The sequence below is a fragment of the Paramormyrops kingsleyae genome, chromosome 13, assembly GCF_048594095.1.
Source record: "Paramormyrops kingsleyae isolate MSU_618 chromosome 13, PKINGS_0.4, whole genome shotgun sequence".
NCBI lineage: Eukaryota > Metazoa > Chordata > Actinopteri > Osteoglossiformes > Mormyridae > Paramormyrops > Paramormyrops kingsleyae.
In genome coordinates this window covers 10341063-10361813 of record NC_132809.1, presented here as the reverse complement: position 1 = coordinate 10361813, position 20751 = coordinate 10341063, and the positions used below count along the sequence as shown (strand labels likewise).

The 20751-nt window shown below is 47.4% G+C and overlaps 1 protein-coding gene across 16 annotated transcripts in view; it reads left to right on the top strand.

The window, feature by feature from the left end:
- The window catches only part of LOC111842589 (SRY-box transcription factor 6), a 154969-nt gene that overhangs the window by 15448 nt on the left and 118770 nt on the right, over positions 1–20751 (top strand). For 14 of the 16 annotated variants that reach the window (XM_072698154.1, XM_072698165.1, XM_072698152.1 and 11 more), the window contains one exon: positions 11058–11128. The gene's annotated coding sequence lies outside the window, so the exon portion shown is untranslated. Of the gene's footprint in view, positions 1–1492; positions 3921–9703; positions 10609–11057; positions 11129–20751 lie in introns of those variants that run through there. The other 2 variants (XM_072698156.1, XM_072698155.1) reach the window with 2 other exon arrangements.

The window sequence follows — 20751 nt, the reverse complement described above, 5'->3', positions numbered from 1 at the left end:
TTGAATTGTGTTTTTTTTTAAACTACTGTTGTAATTATTTTCATCTGCTGACATAGGATGAACTGAAATGTGCTACTTCTGATGCGTATCACCTGATCCCTTGCAAATAGGGCACTTTTTAAAATGGATCTCATGTTTTTTTTTAGCTCAAGATAGTCCAGTGTAGCTTGTGCACAGGAAGAACTTTATTTGCATTTTAGTTTTTAAATTAATCCTTTTAAGTTTTGGTAAAGAAAATTGAGGACCGGGTTTATAGCTTTGTGTTCCATGCGCGTCCCTCTGCCCCCAAGAGACGATGAGGGTGTTTGACCGGGCAAGGGGTTTGCTAGTGGGTGGGGGGTCATTGGGTGGGGGGGCGTGAAGGAGCAGGCAGTGATGCTAAATTAGCCCCCACGCCAGATATAAAAGAGTCAGCTGTAATGTCGACGGGGACTTTTTGTGGCCTGTAATGTTGCTGACGTGTAAACAAGATGCCGTAGATTGCTAGAAGACTTACTTATGCCAGTCTGGTCAGGGATTGGTTAAAGGGAGGATTGTAGTGCAGGAATGTCCCAGAGCGCGCAGCGAGCTGTGTGTATGTGGGCGGGTTATCTATATATTGCATTGTGGGGATCCAGTGTCCCCACAATGTGATAAAACCCTGTTATTTTGACATTGTGGGGACCTCCTTTTCAATTTGATAAAAATCTGTGGCTGCAATCAAAAAAGTTGACGCCTCTCACCTCTGTTGGCTCCAGCCATATGTGATACATGCAGTTCAGAGGGAGCATTGCTGTTGGGGGTCTAAGGCAGGCCCTAGGTGGGGGTGGGGGACACTCTGAAGAAGGTGGGAGGCCCACTCCTCTTCCTCCGTGAGGAAGAGCTGAATTTACAAGTGGCCTTCTGCAGGGCAGAGGGGGTTTGCACGGTTGCCAGGGCAAAGAGAGCCCTCTAATTAAACCGTCATCATTATCAACTTGTGGTCAGCGCTTATCCCAAATGCTAAGCCTTCCAAAATGAATGTGGAGTCAGGGAAACTTTCCTTGAAGCCTGCGATGGATCAAATTAGAGAGACTCCAGAGGACAGAAAGTGCTACAAAGAACAGCGTTTTTTCTTTTCCTCTGTCTTGCTGGCGTTCAGTGGAAACGCCACTGCCGTCTAAGCGATTACTGAGCTCTGGGCAGACGTGAAGACACCGAACCATGTCTGGAGCGGCTACTGCCTTCGCCCAGAGTAATTAAACCGCAGGAACCCAGCGAAGCGCTGAGCGCTGGTGGCCCGGCGTCGGAAAACAGCGGGGCTCCTTTCGGATTGGCTCCCAGAAACAGCAGCCGCCGTCTGTCAGACCCAGCGCTGAACACCACGTCATACGAGCAGTCTGACTCACCGAATTACAGCTTGCGGCTGAAGGTGGGAGCGAATCTGGTTGGGGTTCACAAGGAAAAGGGCATGAATATTCATAGGTTCTGTGTGCCTGAGGGGGGGGGGGGGGGGCAGGACTTGAAGTGAACAGAGGCGTGCCTAGGGGGGGGGGCTGGATTGGTGCGTGAGCCTGCCAGACCGCCTTGCAAGCCGCACGGCGCTGATATCATCTCTGTGAGGCGTTTCATCCGTGTTCCTACACATGTGGCCACTGAGCACAGAGCCGTCGGCCTGTCGATCGCCCGTCTCCAGCGCTCTGCGGGCCGGCCAGCTGCCAAGAAGCAGAAGTTTCTAGAAAAACGCAATATGGAGTGGGGGGTGGGGGCACAGAGAGGGCTCCTTAGTCCAGGATCACAGGGGTGACATCTGCATTTACACCGGAATGTGGGAGTAATAAGTCTGGACTGGGACGGGTGAGGAATGCCCCGGGCACGCTAGCTAGCGTTAGCGGAGCCTTGCACATTACCGCGATCTGCGAAGAATGCACTGTATAAGCAAAGAGACAAAGGGCCTCACTATGCGGGACCTTTTCTGCGCTGACATCGCTGTTTGTTTTCCTTCCTTTTTACCTGGTCCAACATCTAAGCCACTGCCAGTGAGCGAACGTAAGGCGTGTCACAGACAAGGTGGACTTCTTACTTTTATATCAATATTACTGAGTTCCTGCAGAAAAAATATATCCATCCATCCATCCATCTTGTCACGGCTTATTCTAGTCACACTTCCGGGAGCCTATTAGGTTACCGGTCCAGTAAAACCTTTTAGTACATTTTTAAAAACATTCAGATATACTAATAAAATACCTGCATTCCTCAGGCTCTGTGGTAAAAGCCTCCTTATCTTTCCTCTGTCCGGCACAGAGCAGCGCAACTATTCAAGTGAATCAATTAGCTGGGAGGATGAGTCTGGCTCAAGGGCTCCACGACTGGTGGAAAAGGGGGGCAGTTTTTTATTTGTTACTCTGAAGAATGCTGGTGAGGTTCATAATTCACTGCCTTGCCACAGGTATACACAGATACCGCCAGCAGAGCTTTTTTTTCGGAAGGTGGGGAGGCTGTGTGTTTGTGCCCCCGGCCCATTTAAATGCCTTGGGCATTAGGCCTGAGATTCTGCGTAGGAGCTAATGGCCGGGGCTATTTTAAGAGAAGCAGGGGGTGACATGGTGAGTCCCTACAATAATCCCACTGACACAAAACACCGTGCGTGTGTGCATTCCCAAGACAGGGCCATGGGCTTGGCTGCTCTGATTACGTCCGCTGGTCGATGGGGCCCCAAACCCCGAAAGGTACCTCCCCGGCCTTCCTCGGTCCCCTCAGAGCGGAGGCCCGTTACATCCGTTCATATTTATGCTCTTATTCCTGTCGGATCCACACTGTGAACCGCACCTCGTCGGGAAGAAACATCTACGTGTGAAATATCTGCGTGCGTGTGTGCGTGTCCGCGCGCGCGTGTGAGAACACAACGCGGCGCGAACGGTAGCGGTAGCCAAGACCTTTTTTTCTTTGGAAGTTTTGTTTTATTTTTTTTCTCAGCTTTGTGAAAATAATGGGAACCATGTGTCTGGCAGCCACAGCAGAACGAGTGACCTTTCATGTGACCCACCTGTCGTGCTTTCAGCGACGATAATGCTAACCTCATGTCCTCGTTGTCGGGAGAGGGGGGCCCCCAGCCATCGTCACATGGTGTTTTTGGCAGGCAGCGGGCCGGGGGAGACCCCTGTCTGACTCAGGAACCCTGGGGGCCGAGGGAAAAGCTGCTTCCAATAACGTGTCGGTTGCCCCTGTAGTAACAGCCTGAAAACGTCTATCTCTGCGACTTATTCTAATGCCGCTACTGTCCCCATGTGAAGGTTTTGACGACACTCCTGGCCTCTCGTCAGCCTTAAGCGTGTCCGTCGGCCCCAGGGGCCCCCCCTGTGCTTCAGTGTGGAGTCGACCGCGGGGCCCCCTTCAGGCGTCACCCGGAAATTACAGTCCTGTCAGCCAATGGCCATTGTTCTCCGGTCTGCCCTCTAACGTGGGGAAATATAGTCAACCGTGTGATGCAAGATGTTTTTGCTGGAGGTATGGAAATGGAAAGTTATTTTCCGAAAAGCCGTAGAACGGGAATACGCCGTAAAGACTATATATACAGTGGTCAGACGCACGCCGCTCTATGTTTGGGCTGTGTGCCTCCCCCCATTTTAAATAATGTCCCCCCCTCTGGCTGCGTGTAAGCTGAGACTCTCATATGTTCTTCCTCACGTCGTGCATGATGTGCATGTATGTGTATTTTTTTTCTTTCTACAATGAAATGTCAGGGTCGCTGACCTTTGGCAGGTCTCACCACCAAGTAAGATGCTGTACAGGAATGACCCTCTCTGCAGTGCTGGCCCATCAGAATCTAGCCCCCCCCCCCAAAGGCTCAACCAAATCAGCCTCTTTTATGACATCTGCACATGCTACAATGGTCTGCGCGCTTCCCTACTGCCAGATGTGAATGTCCAGTACGGGATCTGACTGCTGGGGTACAATCGGAGGTTCGTGGGAAATGACGTGCGCATCGTTGATAAGTGACTGCTTTGCAGAACTGTGCGCTTCCTGTTTATTGCTGATCGAGTTCAGTGCTGAAATGTGCAATGACAGAGAGAGCCCTTACCTTGTTGAACATATTTATCGCCTGACTGGAGAGGTAATTCCAACTCCTCAATTCAAAGGCCCTCATTTTTGTCCAGAAAGGAGTGTTAAACTCAATTATGTGAGCGATCATTGACTTAAATGCTACACTGGTATGCTACGGGGGGGGGGGGGGGGTCCGAATCCCGTGCCCCACTCCCTTTGCATGGTCCTGGCCGTGTCACTGGAGATTTGTTCCCCCACTAAATCATTTCCCTCTCTACGAGATTAAGAGCTTGAAAATATTAGGGGACCGATCAGCGGTGACGCCTCACCCTCCCCGCCAAAAAGCCCCTCGTTTGCATTTATGCTTGTCACTAGTAATTTAAGGCCTCTCAATAGGAAAAAAAAAACAATTCCCTGTGACTGTAAATAAAAAATGCGGAGGTTATAATGTTAACTGTTCCCATGGACGTGAATGGTTGTGTATTGCTGACATAGAGCAGAAGTGCCAATCACTGCTGGCAGTCCAGGCCTGTGGCTCCTGTCCTCTTGGTCCACGTAGCCACTGCAGGTATTTTTCTCTTTCACGTTCTCAGGGAACCGATTGAAAAGAAGTCATCAATCTCTCCACTGTCTTTCTTTCGCCTGAATAGTGCTGCTTGGTCCGTCCTCAGCTGTGTCACGATGGAGATGCGATTCTGATACAGTGCCACCGAGTTCGTCTCTCTCTGTTTGGCCTCCGGGAACAAAACCTTTGCGTTCTGACCGGGAGTGAAGAAAAGTCAGCCTTTCACTTCTCCCCCAGCGCCGGGGCGACATGGTGGAACCGGCTGTTAGGCAGAGCTACTGAGCAGGTCCGTTGAGCAAGGAAGGTTAGGGCAAGATTTTCAGGGTGTGGCAGGTGGGGAGTTGGTTCAGTTCTGTGTGAATTGGGTCAAAACGCCCCCCTCGCTGCCCCCCCTTCTCATTTGCAAGACTACTTCAAACTGCCTGTCCATCTGAGTTTGTTTTTGTTGTGTATGTCAGCTGCTCTTGACTGCAAACCCGGGGTGACTTCCCATCATGCTCCTGGGCCGTCACTTGGGTTACTCTCCTCTGAACATTACCTTGACTTCCACTGAGAATATACAGTGTGAATAGAATCACGGTTTCATTCTGCTGGGGCACAACACCTCCCGCTGGACGACGGGACAAGAACAGTGCAGCTACCAGCAGCTGCCGGGGCCCGATGCCTATGGATCAGCTGATCCCGTTCGAGTTTAATTTACCATATGATTGACTCTCAGCCCAGAGGCGCTGGAAAATGTCCACACAGAATCGCGCTGGGAATGACTTTCTGATTTGAATGCGGATTAAAGCCAGGATGCACTTAGAAGCGTCCCTGAGTCGCAGATCGGAGCAGGTCGGTGGTTCAGCTGCCGAAGGGGGGGCTGGCTGCCTTGTGTACTTACACGCCTTTGCATTTAAATGTGTGTCATACACAGCCATCCTAAATAAACAGGCTGCCCCCTTTGCCTTGTAATGTTAAAGGGAAACTCATTCAGAATGGTTTAATGCAGGAACTTGGAGGCTCTTGAATGTCCATATATGTTGCTGACATACTCTATTGATTTCATTCTTGTTATTGCGCATGCATGTGTGTTACAGATGAGGTTGTCTCTCTAATATTGATAACTGTCTGCTTGTTTTCTGTGGGGTTTCTGTATGAGCTCTATGTCTAGATTTTTGCGCGTGGCACGAATGCACACGCGCGTGTGCACGTTCACGTATGGCCACCGGGGTGCCTACACACGATACTGTATTTTTTCAGAGATGCCTGAGCACGTCTGGCGCCCCCACTGATTTCTGTGCCACGGGCTCTTTGTCCTGCTGCACTCAGCCATCCGATGCCCCCCCCCCCCCCCCCAGGGACTGACGGGCCTCCGCTAGTGTCGCACAAAGGCAAAGGTTTCTCCGAGGTGTTAAAAACCTCCATTTGTGCATTCCCTGGACAACAACCGCCAATTTGGGCACGGTGGCGACACATAGCCATATTGTGGCCACGCTCTGTGGCGGTCATTTCACAGAGCCTGAAAGCGGGGCACGGTAAATGAGATTTAGAGAGCAGAAGCGGCCCTCCGCGATAAGGCACAGAAACGCCGCCACTTGCTAAAGTGCTAGATGGAGCCCAAAAAATAAACACATTACCTGAGAGAGGACTGAGCTTATTTTCACGGCCCCCATGTAGCATGGAAAAAGCTTCACAAAGGGGTAAAATACTGCAGGGTCCTATAGGGGAATGTATTCGAAGGGGGAAGATGGGGAAGAATTCTGTAAGCCAAAGACAACTGTGATTGTAGGGCTATAATGCCCTAGTAAGAGGGACAACAGTATGGAATTTTTCATTGAGTAAAATGGGAGGTTCTGAAGGCTTTGCTGAGTGTTACAGTAAAGCTACGGAAATCGCTGTGCGTTTATGGCCTTCTGCTAGCCAGTGGCAGCCTGGTGAACCTTTGGTTCCTCAACACCAGCGTCTTCTCTGTAGGAAATCAGCAGGTGTGAAAAATTATGGGAATTAGAAGCCCTGTGTTTGGGCGACTAATACAACAGGCAAATGGGTATGATTCCGCCATAATCGAACCCACGTGGTCGGATGAAGGGTGATTCAGCCGTATCCAGATGGTACCATTCCAAGTACCTCAAGAAGGTGTATGATGAGTAAATAAGCATGCAAAGCCATGTCGTTGTGAAGCATGAGAAATCTGTAACGTACTACCCCACCATTACATAGTTAACAGGACTGAATTTCAAGTCCCGTTCTCCCTTTAACTTCCCAAACCAATCTTCCCCAGCCTCAGCGAAGAAATTCAGGTGATCAAGAGAGCCGTTTATTACTTTTGTAATGCCGTAATCTAAGTGCTTAATAATTCAGCTCGCCAGGCCTTTCCTCTTTGCCTCAGGCGACACACGGTGCAATTTTGTTTTGTCAGACTAGATATTGGAGCTGACAATTGCTTGCACAGTGTTCAGCTGCACTCCCACCCCCCCCTGCCCTCTTCCCGCCTGCCCTCCACCCACGGCAGCATTACATGGCCTACTTGTGGGACACAGGCCTTCCTTAACCCCCCCTCTCCACCACCCCGCCCACAGACAGGCTGTAGGTCTGCTGCCTCCGCGATAAGCGGGCCTCCTTCAGGTGCGGAACAACCGGCTGCCGATGGGAGAGATTGCCTCCATTGTCAGGTTAACCAGTTCCGCAAAATCCCTCTTTTGACATGGCCTAACTGCAAAGGCCGGCGGTTTTTAAGAAAAAAAAGTAAATGGCACAGTGGGGGAAATTAATTTAGCAGATATGGAACGAAGCAAATTTGGAGCTGTTCAGTTGCTGCTTTAACACAGAAGGCCCCAGGAATGGGGTCGGCTTGGCTGCTGCCTGTACTTTTCGATGAACTTCGATAAATGGAAAAGTTCTCAGTTGTATCTTGAAAATCATTGACCCATTGTTCCGCTCCCTGCCCTGAAATCTCCTTTTCCCTGTCCCACTCCCTCTCCCACCCTCTCCTTCTCTCTCCCTCTTTCATCTCCCCCTTCTCTGTCCATCTTCCTCTCTCCCTCTGTCTTCCTCTCTGTCTTCCTCTCTCCCCCTCTTTCACCCTCATCTTCTCTCTCCCTCTCTCATTCCCCTTCTCTGACTTTCACTCCATCTTCCTCTCCTTGTCTATCTCCCTCTTTTGCTCCCTCTTTCTCCCAACCTCTCTTCCTCTTTTAGCTCCCCCCTTCTCTATCCATCTTCCTCTGTCCCACTGTCCTTCTCTCTGTCCCTCTCCTTCTTTCTCACTCCCCTTCTCTGTTCATCTTCCTCTCTACCTGTCTCTCTCTCCATCTCCCTTGTTTACATTCTCCCTCTCATTCTCTCTCCCTCTCTGTCCTCTTCTCTATCTTCCTTTCCCTCTCTCAATCTTCCTGTCTGTTTCCCTCTTCTTCTTTCACTTACTCCCCCTTTCTGTCCATCTTCCTCTCCTTCACTCTGTCTCACCTCCCTCCTTTCTGTCCATCTTCCTCTCTGTCTCCCTGTCCTTCTCTCTGTCCCTCTTTCCCTCTCACCCCTTCTCTCACTCCCCTTGTCCACCTGTCCTCCTTCCTCTTTCTATCTTTCTCTTTCTGTCTTTCTCTTTTATCATTTCTCTCTCTGCTGTCTTTCCATCTCTCCTTCTCTCCCTGTATTTTCCTGCCTCTCCCCTTCTCTCTCCCTTTCTCTCCTTCCCTCTCTCCCTGCCATTCCTTGTCAATCCCTCTATTTCCCGGTCTCTCCTTCTCTCTCCCTCCTTTGTCCTTTTTCTCTCCTTCCCTCTCCCTGTCTCTCCCCTTGTCTCTCCCTCTCTCTCTGACTTCTCAACTGCCACCCTCCCCAGTCTGAAACAAGCCTCGCTTCCCAACGCACAGCGATCCCTGTGTTCTTCCCCTTTGTGCGTCTCCTCCTCTCGGCCAGCCGCTGAAAGGAAGGCTTACGTAACCAGCCCACTGCCGGGCTCCGGCAGAGAGCACGGCACCGCGGGTTGATGGTGAAGGTTGGCTATTGATTTGAAGCTGCTGTCATATGATAGTCAAAGACACAAAGTTCCATTATGCACTGGAGTAATTAGATCAAGCTGTACCCCCTTACTGTAGATGAACACATGCCTGGAGTTTGAAGGTTCATTTGATTTCAAAGCGCTCGTCCTAGAGCGAAGGCCGCGGACCAGCATGGAAAACGGCTGGCTCTCTTCAGGAGGCTTCTGTACACAGCACATAGGCGCACCCCGTTAGCGGGGGGTTAAGGAGACGCATTTTTAGGATAGTGGTTAATGTGTGAATTAGCATTATGTGTCTGAGCTTCTGCACAGCCCCAGTGGAAATAGAACTGGCCCTGTTATGGGGGTAATGATGAATGGAGGACGTCTATGAAAGTAGGCGTAGTCATAACAGATGGGCGGGGTCACTGGTGTCTGTGCTGATCTAGTCTAAGAGAAGCCTGTGACTAATTTACTGAACACGTTTATATCTGATTATTTTGTGTTTGGGCCCTTTGTAGTGTTAGAATCAGACTCATTTGTTTATGCTGATTTTTCTATTAAGCATGTCTGCTACTTGTGGCTTTCACCTGTGCATGAGTGATTTAATCAAAAAAAGAATCATTCTTAATTAGTGTGTTGCCCCCTACAGGTTTGGATCCCCAGACAGCTATTCTGAGGCAGCAGTGTGTGTGTGGGTGTGTGAATGCGTGTGTGTGTGTTCACACTCCTCATTAGCCCCAAAGGCATCCTGTGGTGGCATGTACTTCTTGTCACTGCCATCTTTTGTGTCAACCAAAAATAAATAAATAAAAATAAAAATTCCCCATCGTGAAAAAATCCACAGTGGTAATTGTGGATACAATGATTTGCCAATAAAACTGTTGGGAAACTAATAAAATGAGCTTGGAATTATTTGGAATTCTCTTTAATGAAGCTATGATTGCCTAATTAGAGGAGGGGAAGGCAGTCTCAGATTGGGCTTTGATAGTGCGGCTTTTTAGTCGGCATGCTTAATCTTTAACAGGAGCCTGGCTAGTGCTCACAAGTGCTGAAGCCTCCAGATCTTTATTTAATTCATTATCACTGCATTATTGCATTTGTTTTATTGTTGACTTAGTTAATCTCATTGCCTGCGCCAATTGTTTTTTAGGCTAATTGTCTAAATAAGAAATGAATTTCGTTTTTTTGGACGCAGTTTTCTTTTTTTTGTTGTCAATTAGCACAAAATCAAAGGCTTGTTGTTTTAGCACCCCACTGCAATTAAAAGAGCTTTCTGCTTAAAACAAAAAGGCACCGAGAAAGGAATCAGATTATACATTTGTTATAAACAGAGTCGTTTTCCAATTGTTCCATGTGTGGCCCCCGCGTGTGAGTGCCTGATAAAGGTGGGTGTTCCCCCACATGCGTGACTGCGCTTGTCACCAGTCGACCTCGGCCTTAGAGTCGGGGTCCATCTGCGCCCCCCCCAGCTCATGCTGTTAGCCTCTGCCCCCATGCTTACACGTCATTTGAACTTAGTACCGGCCCTGTATTTGTTTGATGTATTTATCAGCAGTGGGCTGCTGGCAGCCGAACCACGGCGTGCCGGGACCAGGTAGCACACGACAGCGGCGGCGGAGGCGGCACACGGATCAATTAACCGTGACCTCAAAAACCTCTGTCCTTGTTTAATTGGTGGCACGGAAGCAGGCTAATGGCATAAATCAGCTCTTAATGAGATCCCGGCTTGTTGTTAAAATATATAATAAAGTAGGGAATGAACATCGGCCGTGCTTTGTGCGGTCGCACCGAGTGAGTCACCTCGTTTTTACATTTTATAATTTTATTTTTTTCATTTTTGTTTATTTTCATGCGGATCGAGCCTTGATTAACAACGAGGCCGCTGCTCCAAAACAACACAGAGGCGTCTATGTGTGAGCCCGCAGGTCGGCAGACCTCTGTGGCCCTCGCTGCCGGTGCACGCTGCCAAATAAATCATTAGTGGCGAGAATCCTCAAAGGGGCTTTACATGAAACGGCCGCTTTATGCAGAAGACCTTCATCAGCGGAATCAAACAATCAAAGAACAGATTAATGAGGTTTGAGAGAAATGGATTCTAAACATTGTCTAAGATCCTGTCTTCACAAAAGTGCAGGGGGGGGGGGGGGGGGACAGATATCTTGGTGTTGTAGTCGCAACTCTGTTCTGTTCCATTCACCCGACGTCTGCGCGGCTGCCTGCCTCCGCGAGCCTCTTCCCTTCTCTGTCTCCAGCATTTCAGTCTGTAACACTCGCCGCCGGGATTTGAAATAATGCCGCATCTCGGCGGCCGTAGATCAAACGGAAGGTTGCAATTTGACGGCCGACAGCTCGCCTACTAATTTGAGCAAATGTTTTAAAAGAAACTGATCATTAAATCCCTGGTTGCCCCTAAGCGCTGTGTTTGGCGCCGGCTGATTAAGCGGCCCCGCTGATGTCAGGGCCCCGTCGGTGCTGGTGAATGAATGAAAGCGGCTGATTTTCTTTCCCTCTTTTGTTGGCTTGCAGGTCATTTTCATGAATTCAACGTCAGCGGACCAGTGATCACTGGGTGCAGGGGCTGAAATCTTTCCGTTTCTGTAAGTACCCTGATGCCTCGCCGCACGCACACTGCTAACGACTCCGAGACAGAGGTGGGCTTTTCCCTCTTGCTGCGCTAAGCCCTCTGTCACATATTCCCCGTACCCGTGGACACGCTGGAGTGTGTCTCCGTCTTAGTGCCAGCCTCCCTTTGCTCTACTACATCTTGGACGAAATCCAACAATAATAATCTTTCCAAAAAACCGTTCACTGTAAGAACTTTGTCTCCGTTTTCCAACGCGCCAGTCACATTCCTGTGCATGCAAATGAATGCTGGGATAGGCTGTAAACAGTGCCTTTTTTTTTCGTCTTGTATGGTACGACGACGCTTGTTTGCAATTTGGCACTGGGCCAGTCACACATATCCATCACACGCCGCGAGTGTCCAGACGTGTGAGGTCTGTGAGCCAGTCGAGGCTTTACAGATCCTTATCCGGGTGAACACACCTACCTTTATGAGCCCCGACCCGTGTATAGAGGGTACCTTTGACTTGGTGCTTCATGCTAATGCAGATTCGTGCTATACACTGTTTACGGCTGCCCACCGACTCAATAAGAGCATTCAGCACTGAAATGAAGAAAGAGCCCTTTTAAAGGGGCACAGACAAATGCTTCGGGGAGCTTTTGGGAGTACGGCTAACAACGTACCTTTAATACAGCCTCCCCCGCACCTAATAAAGATCACATCTGGAAAAAATGTTGCTTTTGGTAACGTTGAGCAAATAAAGCCAATAAAGTTTAGTTTATATAAATCTCGTTTTAAATGTCAGTGGGAGATGGTTTCATCAGAAATGGGACAGAGCTTTATTAATCTGACTGGAAGAGGAACGTCGGACCTGCATAATGAAAGCCAGCAGTGATAAAAGCGTATCCTATCTCAAAGTTCACAGCCATGTTCTCAAGCTAGCAGTTTATCCTCAGGATTCGACGTCAAACAGTGCCTCCAGATTGGATAAATAGACACCTGTCTGTCTCAGAGCTGCCCCCCCCCCCCCATTTGCGTTGCTAAGTCCACCGGCCAAAGAGCTCAGAACGTGGGTAAATTGTAGAGAAAACGGTTTACGTTCGCCTGGCACATCCGTCAGAACAGGTGTGATGGCGACACCGTCACGGAGATGACTAGCCCCCCCCCCCCCCAGCGATGCCGCTTTCAGAAGCTCCCCTGGGTTTTGTTGCCCGTAAACTAGATCTACCCTGCTTGCTCTTCAGAGGCCCGGAAGTTTCTTCGGTGTATTTTATTTTGGCGTCTTGCCCACTAATGTCTGCTGCTGTTGTGAAAACCTCTGCTTTATGCTTTTTGGTGATCGCTTTGCTGATACACGGGCACACAAGTGTGTGTGACCGTTCGGGAGTTTCCGGTTTGGGCTGCACTTCCCATTTGTACGTCCCAGCCTGCCTACGCAATCCATTAAAATAATCAAGGTGAAAATGCTATGTTAATGTGGCAAGATGAAAGTCCTTTAGTCCTTTTCTCTATACCAATATATGTAGGAATGTATTTTATAGTATAACAATTTATTTTCAAGGATAAAAGATTCATACCATTAATTCCATGCCTCAAGCTTGCCACATGAACTTTGACCTCATTAAAATGTATTTGTACGTAACTGCAGCAAAAACTGCATCAGGTGGTTGTGGTTAGCAGTCTCCTTTCATCAAGGACAGCGGGCATTGATACTACCACTGAAATGTTGCAGGTTAGGCACAATGTATTTCTTAAATATAAACTTTTAAGAAAACTGACTTTTAGTTACTACTCTTGTAATTAGCTTTGCTTTGCATGTTAATCGATTTTCACAAAAAAAAAAATCAATCCTAAATTGTCAATAAAATTATCTAAATTTCTATCTGTCTATGTTCCAAATGCTTATCCTGGTCAAGGTTGTGGGGGGTTTGAGCCTATCCCAGGCAACACAAGGTACAAGGCTGGGACAGTTAGATTTGTTAAAGCAAATTAATTCTCTGTGTCTGCCATCTCCATTTCTTCACACCGCTTCCTTCTGCTTGCAGCTCTGAACAGCCTGGGTTGCATCCACATTCGCTCCCTACACCTAGATTAGCAATCAAGCTCCTGCTCATTTCAATAACAATAGGACCTCTAATTACTCACAGCAGCTGTTTTTGAGTGAGCAGTGTTTTTTTGTATTTAAATTTCACAACAGTGATTGGCATGAAGGTTATGACTGCCTCTGTGCCAACCGGCAAGGTCTCAGAGCCTGACGTCATATCTGACAGCTGCCGTAGCACGTTGGGGGAAAAAACGCACCTTGCTGGTCCCGGTTGCCAACATCCATCAGGCATCCGTGTCTTACTCGACTCGGAATTTGTTTCCGTAAAGTTCCAAGGAGCATCCGATTCCCCGTGCACTTCCATCAGGAAAGCGCAAGTCGCTCATTAATCTAAATACTTTTGCAAGTTTAATCTGCATGTTTAATTAATCATAAAACGAGGCGGTGAGTAATTTCGGCGATGTGTGGCTTGTTACCGCGCGCGCCTAATCACTCCTGCGCTGTCTCTTTTGGAGGCACCTGAGGATGCTGGGAGAGCGAGGGAGCGCGCGGCCTGAGGAGGCGCGAGGCTCCGTCTTTCCACGTGAAGCCGTCTAATAACCGTAACGTCGTGGCACGATGAGAATGGCGTAACCTTCGGCCGTGAGCTCGCGTACACCCAGCCAGCCCTTGTTCGTGATTAACAGCCTTAAGATGGGCACTTGACAAAGTGAGTCTTTAATTCCATCAGCCCCTTCAAGTTCTGCCATTTTCTCAGCTGCGGAGGATCCGCACATTTTATTGTAGTATCGTTGGAGATTCTATTCAACTTCAATTCAAATTCATTTTCTTGGAACGAAGGTTAAAAAAAAAAAATGGAAAAGCAGTACGTGCCAACAACTCAGAAGGCTGCGCCCTTGTCATAAGAATTATTAGATAAATAGTCTTTTGGATGGTTTGATGTCCTTTTATTAAATTTTCAGTAGAATAAAACGTAATATAAACTTGGCTGTCCTTTTTAGTTTTAAGGGACAAATTTTACAGGGCGAAGGGGGGTGGGGGGTTCTACAGGACAGTTTCACCTATAAGCTGTCTTTGGCAGAGAACAAGAGTGAGCATCATTTCATTAATCTCCCAGCTGCCCCAGCTGTGGACAGTAAGGCATAACTAACAGTCCTGTAAAATGAATTAATGATTTCAACCATGAACTTTTCTCCCAAAAAGCCATGAATCTTCCCCAGCTGATAATGTACCGGCCTGCAAGTGTGAAATCACAGTCATGTTAATAGTAGCGAGTTAATTGATTCACAAATTATTTAAAGTTTGTGGTGCCCTGGGGAGTGCTTGGCTCCGACGGCAGCCATTTCCAGAGTTTAAAAACTCTTTTATTTCCATCCTGCATCTGATTGGAAAAAGCTAACAAGCTTAATCAAGATGTGGAGGGGAGGGGAAATGTGTGGGGGTGGGCGGTTGTGCTGGTGGTAGGAGCTGGGGTGGAATGTGTTCATTTAACAGGATTTCTAATGTGAAGCAGATAAACCATACATAGACTGTGCTGCTACGTGATTTAGCTTCTCGCTAATGTTGCAAAATCTACATTATAAGTGTTCTGTCCAATCTACACACCTGACAGGATCTGATGGAAGTCTGTCCATCCATCTGTCAATCCATCCATCCATCCATCTCCTAGCTGAATACGATGGTCGAGGAGGTGGGATTAGTAAAAATGATTATTTTTATTTTCCTGCTTCCCAGTGGTACACTATGCCCAGTTTTCGCCCTTTAGTTACCCTGTGGTTGTTGATGTAACCTTTCAAGGTGACGGTCAGGTCCGGACCTCGAAGTTCTTGTGCCGGATTAATCGTCCTGATTTTTCGATGCTGTGCCTGTCAGTCGGCTACCTGTCAGCTGTGTGCAGGTAAATGTTTGGAAACGAGGCCTCTTGACTATTAAAAATTGTTTTAATCTTAATGTTCAACTTTAAACATTAGCCCCAAAATACTTTTTTAAAAGCATTTGGACTGATAACACCAACATCACAATTAATGAGAGTAGCACTTAGTTATTTGTGAACGCTTGCACAGGCAAAATATTTATTGTTTTTTTTCATCTGTCTCTTCCAATGGACTGTTTGGCTGAGCTGGACGTCAGCGTAGCATTTAGATGTAGTTTACAGACTAATTTGAATTTAGATATTAATAGGAAAGTGAGACTTTCTGTTAGGCTTCAGTGGTAATTTTGTTTTACATATCATCACATCTGTTACCTGTTGTTAAGACCACAAAACCCGCAACTGTACTTGTACCGTAGTTCGCAACGTTATTGATCAATTACTTGTTTTGGGCATTCATGGTGGACTGCTTAGGGTCCTTTCCCACCGCACCAGGTACCATACTTTTGGTACGGTACTTTCGGAAATTTTCCCTTTTCCACTGACTTCCGGTCGAGTACCAGTATATCTATAAAAGGAATAATAATTAAAATTGCAAAACTAGCTAAGGATTTTTACTATAACAGAGTAATAATGTTTCAGTGAAACTTGAACTCCCTGTGCTATAATGCCCGGACAGTATGAAGGTATGAAAAAGCCTGATCTTAATCTAGCTGACTTGTGATGTAAGAATTGTGTGTGCATAACATTCAATGGTACTTTCTCGGAATATGAAAAGTACGGAACCTGGTGCGGTGGAAACGCGCCCTTAGTCACAACATTCAATTCATAATCCCAATCAGTTTGCCCATCGCTGTAAAATACAGGCGGGGATGTGGGGGGGGGCTGTAATCCCCCCCAATAATTAAAACCGGCCAATGCACACGCCTGACCCCCTCTAAATGGGTGGAGACTAACCCCCCCAATGTTCAACCAAAAGTTACGCTGTTGAGTTTGTCTTGGTTTCAGAATAATCAGCAAGATTCCCCTTGTTCAAAGCAGACTTTCTGAAGCGGGTGTTTTTCTGAGCTGTTCTGGGGACTGGCTGTATGCGTAACAACACGGGCAGCAGCTCTGGCATGTCGATAAGGACGCTACGTGCACCCCAGGCCCCAGTCTCCGCTGACCGCTCGTTGCGTAATACAGGAATCACCCCCTTTGGAAAGTCACCACGTTAAAGCTGGATGTATTTTAACTGCTTCAGATTCTAGTAGAAATTCTGTTGAGTTCAATTTAGAACAAATGCATGAGTGGGGAGCACATGAGTAGTCTCCCTGAACATGTGTTTGTACAGTCCCGCGTTAATATCTTAATGTTTAACTTTAGGCTTATGGGCTGTGTTAGACGTAACACCTTTTAAATTCACATATATTTATAGTGTCACTTTAAGCTGTAATAGTCATATCTGTTTGTTTTTTTTTTTTAATATGTTGTCATTGTTCTGTGTAATTTTTCTCCTTCACATCGGAGGGATTTAACAGTGTGTGTATCTTATTTGCATTCCGTAACTTATTTACATTACATTTATTTTTCTAGAATTATTAGATTATTCGTATAGTTTGTTTACCAACAAAATGTTTCATAGTTGTTTGGGTAAATATTACACTGGCAAGGATAAGCAACTAGAAGATGGACTGATGAATAATATATGTTTGCTCTGAACTGTGCTGCACTGTGCCATTGTCATTCATTCATAAAAATACACAGTATGCATTTGCAGTAGTTATAGTTTTGGGCAAGATAAGGCAATTAGATTTTCTGAGCGAACAGTTATTTCCATAGTGAGTCATCTCTTCGATTGTTTTTCCATTATTTTGTAATGCAGTTTTCCAGTTTAGCAGTTTTCTTATGGAAAGGTCTTATGGTGGGGAGAGAATGTGGTATTATAGGACATTACAACATTTCATTTAAATAAATTCTGTTTTCCTTGTGCATGGTTTTCATAATAGCTGGACTTGATTTTTTGGCTTCTTATTTGTTGGAAGAAACAACATTAAATGCTTTTTTGTAGGTGACCATTTAAACGTTTTGAACGATCTCAGACATCAAGTTGACTGTATTTAAATGTCAATATAGCAATTCCATTATATTTCGTATTCAATTACTGTACGGTGCTGCCTGACTGTCCCTAAAGATGAGAGTGCGACTCCAAATAATCTCAAAATTTAATTAAAGATATTTGCTGTAGAATTCCCCCCAAACTTGACAGCCACAGCCTGATACAGCTTAGGGAATGTAATTGCCTTCCACCAGCCTAATATGCATGTTGAGATCTTTCATTTTGCACCGTTTCTCCCAGGAGCTGTGAGGTTGTCTTGCTAAAGCCTCCGCCAGAGCAAGGCCCCGAATCATCTGGCTGTCAGAGCCCGAAAGCTGGAGGCTTTTGCACCTATTAAGCGGCTACTAATATCAAGGAGGCCCTAATCTCCCAGCCATTAGCGGCTGCTGTCATTCAGACACACGTTGTCGGACTGATTTAAATAAAATGAAATGAAGATAGTTGTTTCTGTTCCCCTGGCTTCTCTCATTGCCGTAAACATATGCTCAGTGCCCTGCTTCCCTTCCATCTTATTTATGGGTTTAATTTGTTGTGTGGGCCGCGCTAGAAATTAAATTTAATACAATTCTCTCCGGGACCCTGTCATATAATAACATGGTAATTTCTGTGTATCCTTTTGAAAAATGAGGAAATTAATTCTTCCTGACATGTTCTAATTATTTCAGTGTGAACAGCAGAGCTGTTCCCTCCCCAGCCCCCAAACCCAGGGTGGGTGGGTGTGTGGGTAGGTGGGTTGGGGGGGGGGGATGCAGAGGTGCTAATGCTGACCAGCAGTGCGCTTAATTTGAAACATGAGCAGACACCTTTCAACACACCTTGCTAATGTAGGAGCACTTCGCACAAATTAATTCACTACTGATCTGGCAGTTCCACTTGGGGGGAGTGGCATGTGACGGGGGGGGGGGTGATAGGCGGGGGTTGGAAATGTTAGGAGAAGCCGGTGATGGCACCCTGGGGCAAGGTTTAGGGCCGAGGGTGTTTGGGGTTGGAGAAAAATCCCTGTCAGTGAGCTGGGCCTATGTTACCTTGTGCTGAGGCAGAGTCTGTCAGAGAACAGCAGAGTTAAAATAATTCAGATAGTGATGTACAGCACCCCCCCCCCCCCCCCAGCCCCCCACCTCTGCATGTTCAGGTCTGAAATGCTAATTTAATTAGAGTGTCATCTGCTAGCTTTAAATTCAGGCTTGGAGATGTGATGAGGATGGTCATGGCAAGCATGATGGTGTAGCAAATAATGGACTCTGGTTTTTTTATATGGTACTTGGATTGAGAGATTCCCTAGCTCCTTGGTCAAGGATGTGAAATTAATTTCCTCAGATGTTTCCACAGAATTCTATCCCATGCCTTTGAGTGGGGCAACAAAGCAATGAGCGTCTTCCGGAGCCGGCGGACGGCATGGCTGCGTCCGGTCTGAGTGCCCTCGAATTGCCCTCGGCGTGGTAGTTTGAGTCAGCCTCGGCTGTTCTTTCCCTCTTTTCATTCCCTCTGCCGTGTTCACGGGCGTCTTTAGAGCTGTTTCACACGTCCTGCCGCCTTGGCAGGTGATAACCTGAACGTTAAGAGGATGCGAAGTCAGCGAGAAGCTTCATCCTGACCTCCCGCGGTGTATGAGAAAGGCTGCTCTGGCTGACCTCACGCTAAAGGCTCCTCAGTGTGCGATTGTCACTTTCTGAGGCTCTCATGGAAATCAAATTCAATAGACTAACAGCTTCCTTATCATCACATCTTTATACGTAGTTGGCATTGTGTACCTATTTGTTGCTGCCCCTCTCACAGAAACCAGTGACCCCAGAAACTCCGTTTGTCCCCTTTTTGATACTGCTTTAAATGACAATGCTGAACAAGTTTAACGCCGGCTTGTGAAAGAACCTGGACGTTTTCTGAGACCTCTGTTTTTGCACTCCAGAAAGTTCCCCTCCGCTCGTCCGTCCTCTCTCTCAAACAGGCAGCTGTACTTGCCAGGATCCTTCCAGAAATCTCCACCCCCTGGGCTCATTGATTAATTAATTGAGTGAAATTAAGACACAGCAGTTGTCTCTATATGACACATTTCCTGAATGGCAGGGCAATTATAATGGGGTGCAGGTATGAATGAGCAGCGACGTGGGAATTCTGTCTCAGGGTTGTGGTAAGAGGCGAGGGCCCTTATTGTTCAGAAGGTGCACCTATTCTCGTGGTGATCCAAATTCCTGCCAGATAAGGCCAGACTCACTGTGACGTCCTAAGCTGAACCTTCCCATGGCCACTTCCTCAGCATGCACAAATGGGGAGCTCTGATAGGGTGAAAGTTGTCATGTGACTATGCACATGGTTTGGGATGGGGGAATTAGGGCACATCACTGTGTAAAATTATACCACAGTGGCCGGACTTGGTTTAAAGTCTTTTAAGATGGATATTGTGAAAGATGTGTTACTTAACATCATTGTGTGCAATAGGGAGTTACAAACAAAAGGCCATCAGAATCTGGGCTGCTGTAACATCCTAATTTCCCTCCAGGGATCAATAAAGTACCATCTCATCTCTAAAAGGCTTGTTGAAGGGTCATATCCCCATGGCAGCCGTTGACTTGTTCAGAGCCCTGTCCAATGAGAGTCCAAGCCCCGCTGTGATACCTCCTGAGAAGAGAGGGCTCTGTAGTCTGTGGGCGGGGCTCCTGAGTGAGTCATACTGAGGGGGCGTGGCCTTGTTCTCGACCCTCCAGGTTTAACAGGCTCAGGCAAGAGGGAGGGATGGTGTAGCGGCGACAGGGCCGAGTCTCTCAATTAAAGACCCCTTTTATCCACCCCCATGTAACATTTATTTATTTAGCAGTCGCTTTTGTGCAAAGCAACATACAATTGCGAAAGCAGGGTCAACCAGTCTCTAGGACAGTTGGTTAAAGGCCTTGCTCAAGGTCCCAACTGTGAAATCCCTCTGCTGACCACATGATTTAAACATGCAACCTCCTAATCACGGGCACAGAGTGTTAACCCACTGAGGGACACACTGCTATCTAGGTCTTAACTGCAGGAAGAGCTGGGCAGCTTGCTGGTAGGTGTTGGATCTCTCTGGCTTCCTAGAAGCCCAACAGAAGAGGTCACCATCCTTCACATGTCACCATGCTGCTCCTGTAGCTCAACAAGCGGAGAGGTCGTTGGTTCAAATCCCTGGGTGCACATGTAAAAATTGTGACCCTTCCCTTTTCCATAAATTGCTTTGGATAAAAGTGCCGGATAAGTTAAATGAGCCCCATCTGGCTGGGCTGTCAGGTGTACGGGTCGCCTGAGCCCCAGGCTGCATACGGGGCTGCGTGGACGGCGTGTCGACAGCACGCTCGCTGCCCGTCTGCTTCCACTTTGCCGGAGCATGTCTGCCGCAGATGGTTAGAGAGGGTGCAGCGGTGGCGGGCCGTTCTGCGGGGAAAACACCCACCCCGCCCACCATCTTTTGTAATTCACAGTGCTGTTGCCATTGAAATGTGGCATGTGCTAAAAATACATTTTTTTTGCCCTCCCCCTTTTTTGTAGCTCCATGGAGAAGGGAAAACACAATGTGTCCCAGTCATTTTTTCCTCAATGCACCTTCCAAGCCACTCCTGCATCCTTCTGAGTTGTCTCCATTACCACAATGTGCTTATGGGAGCTAACTGGGCTGAGGTAATGACG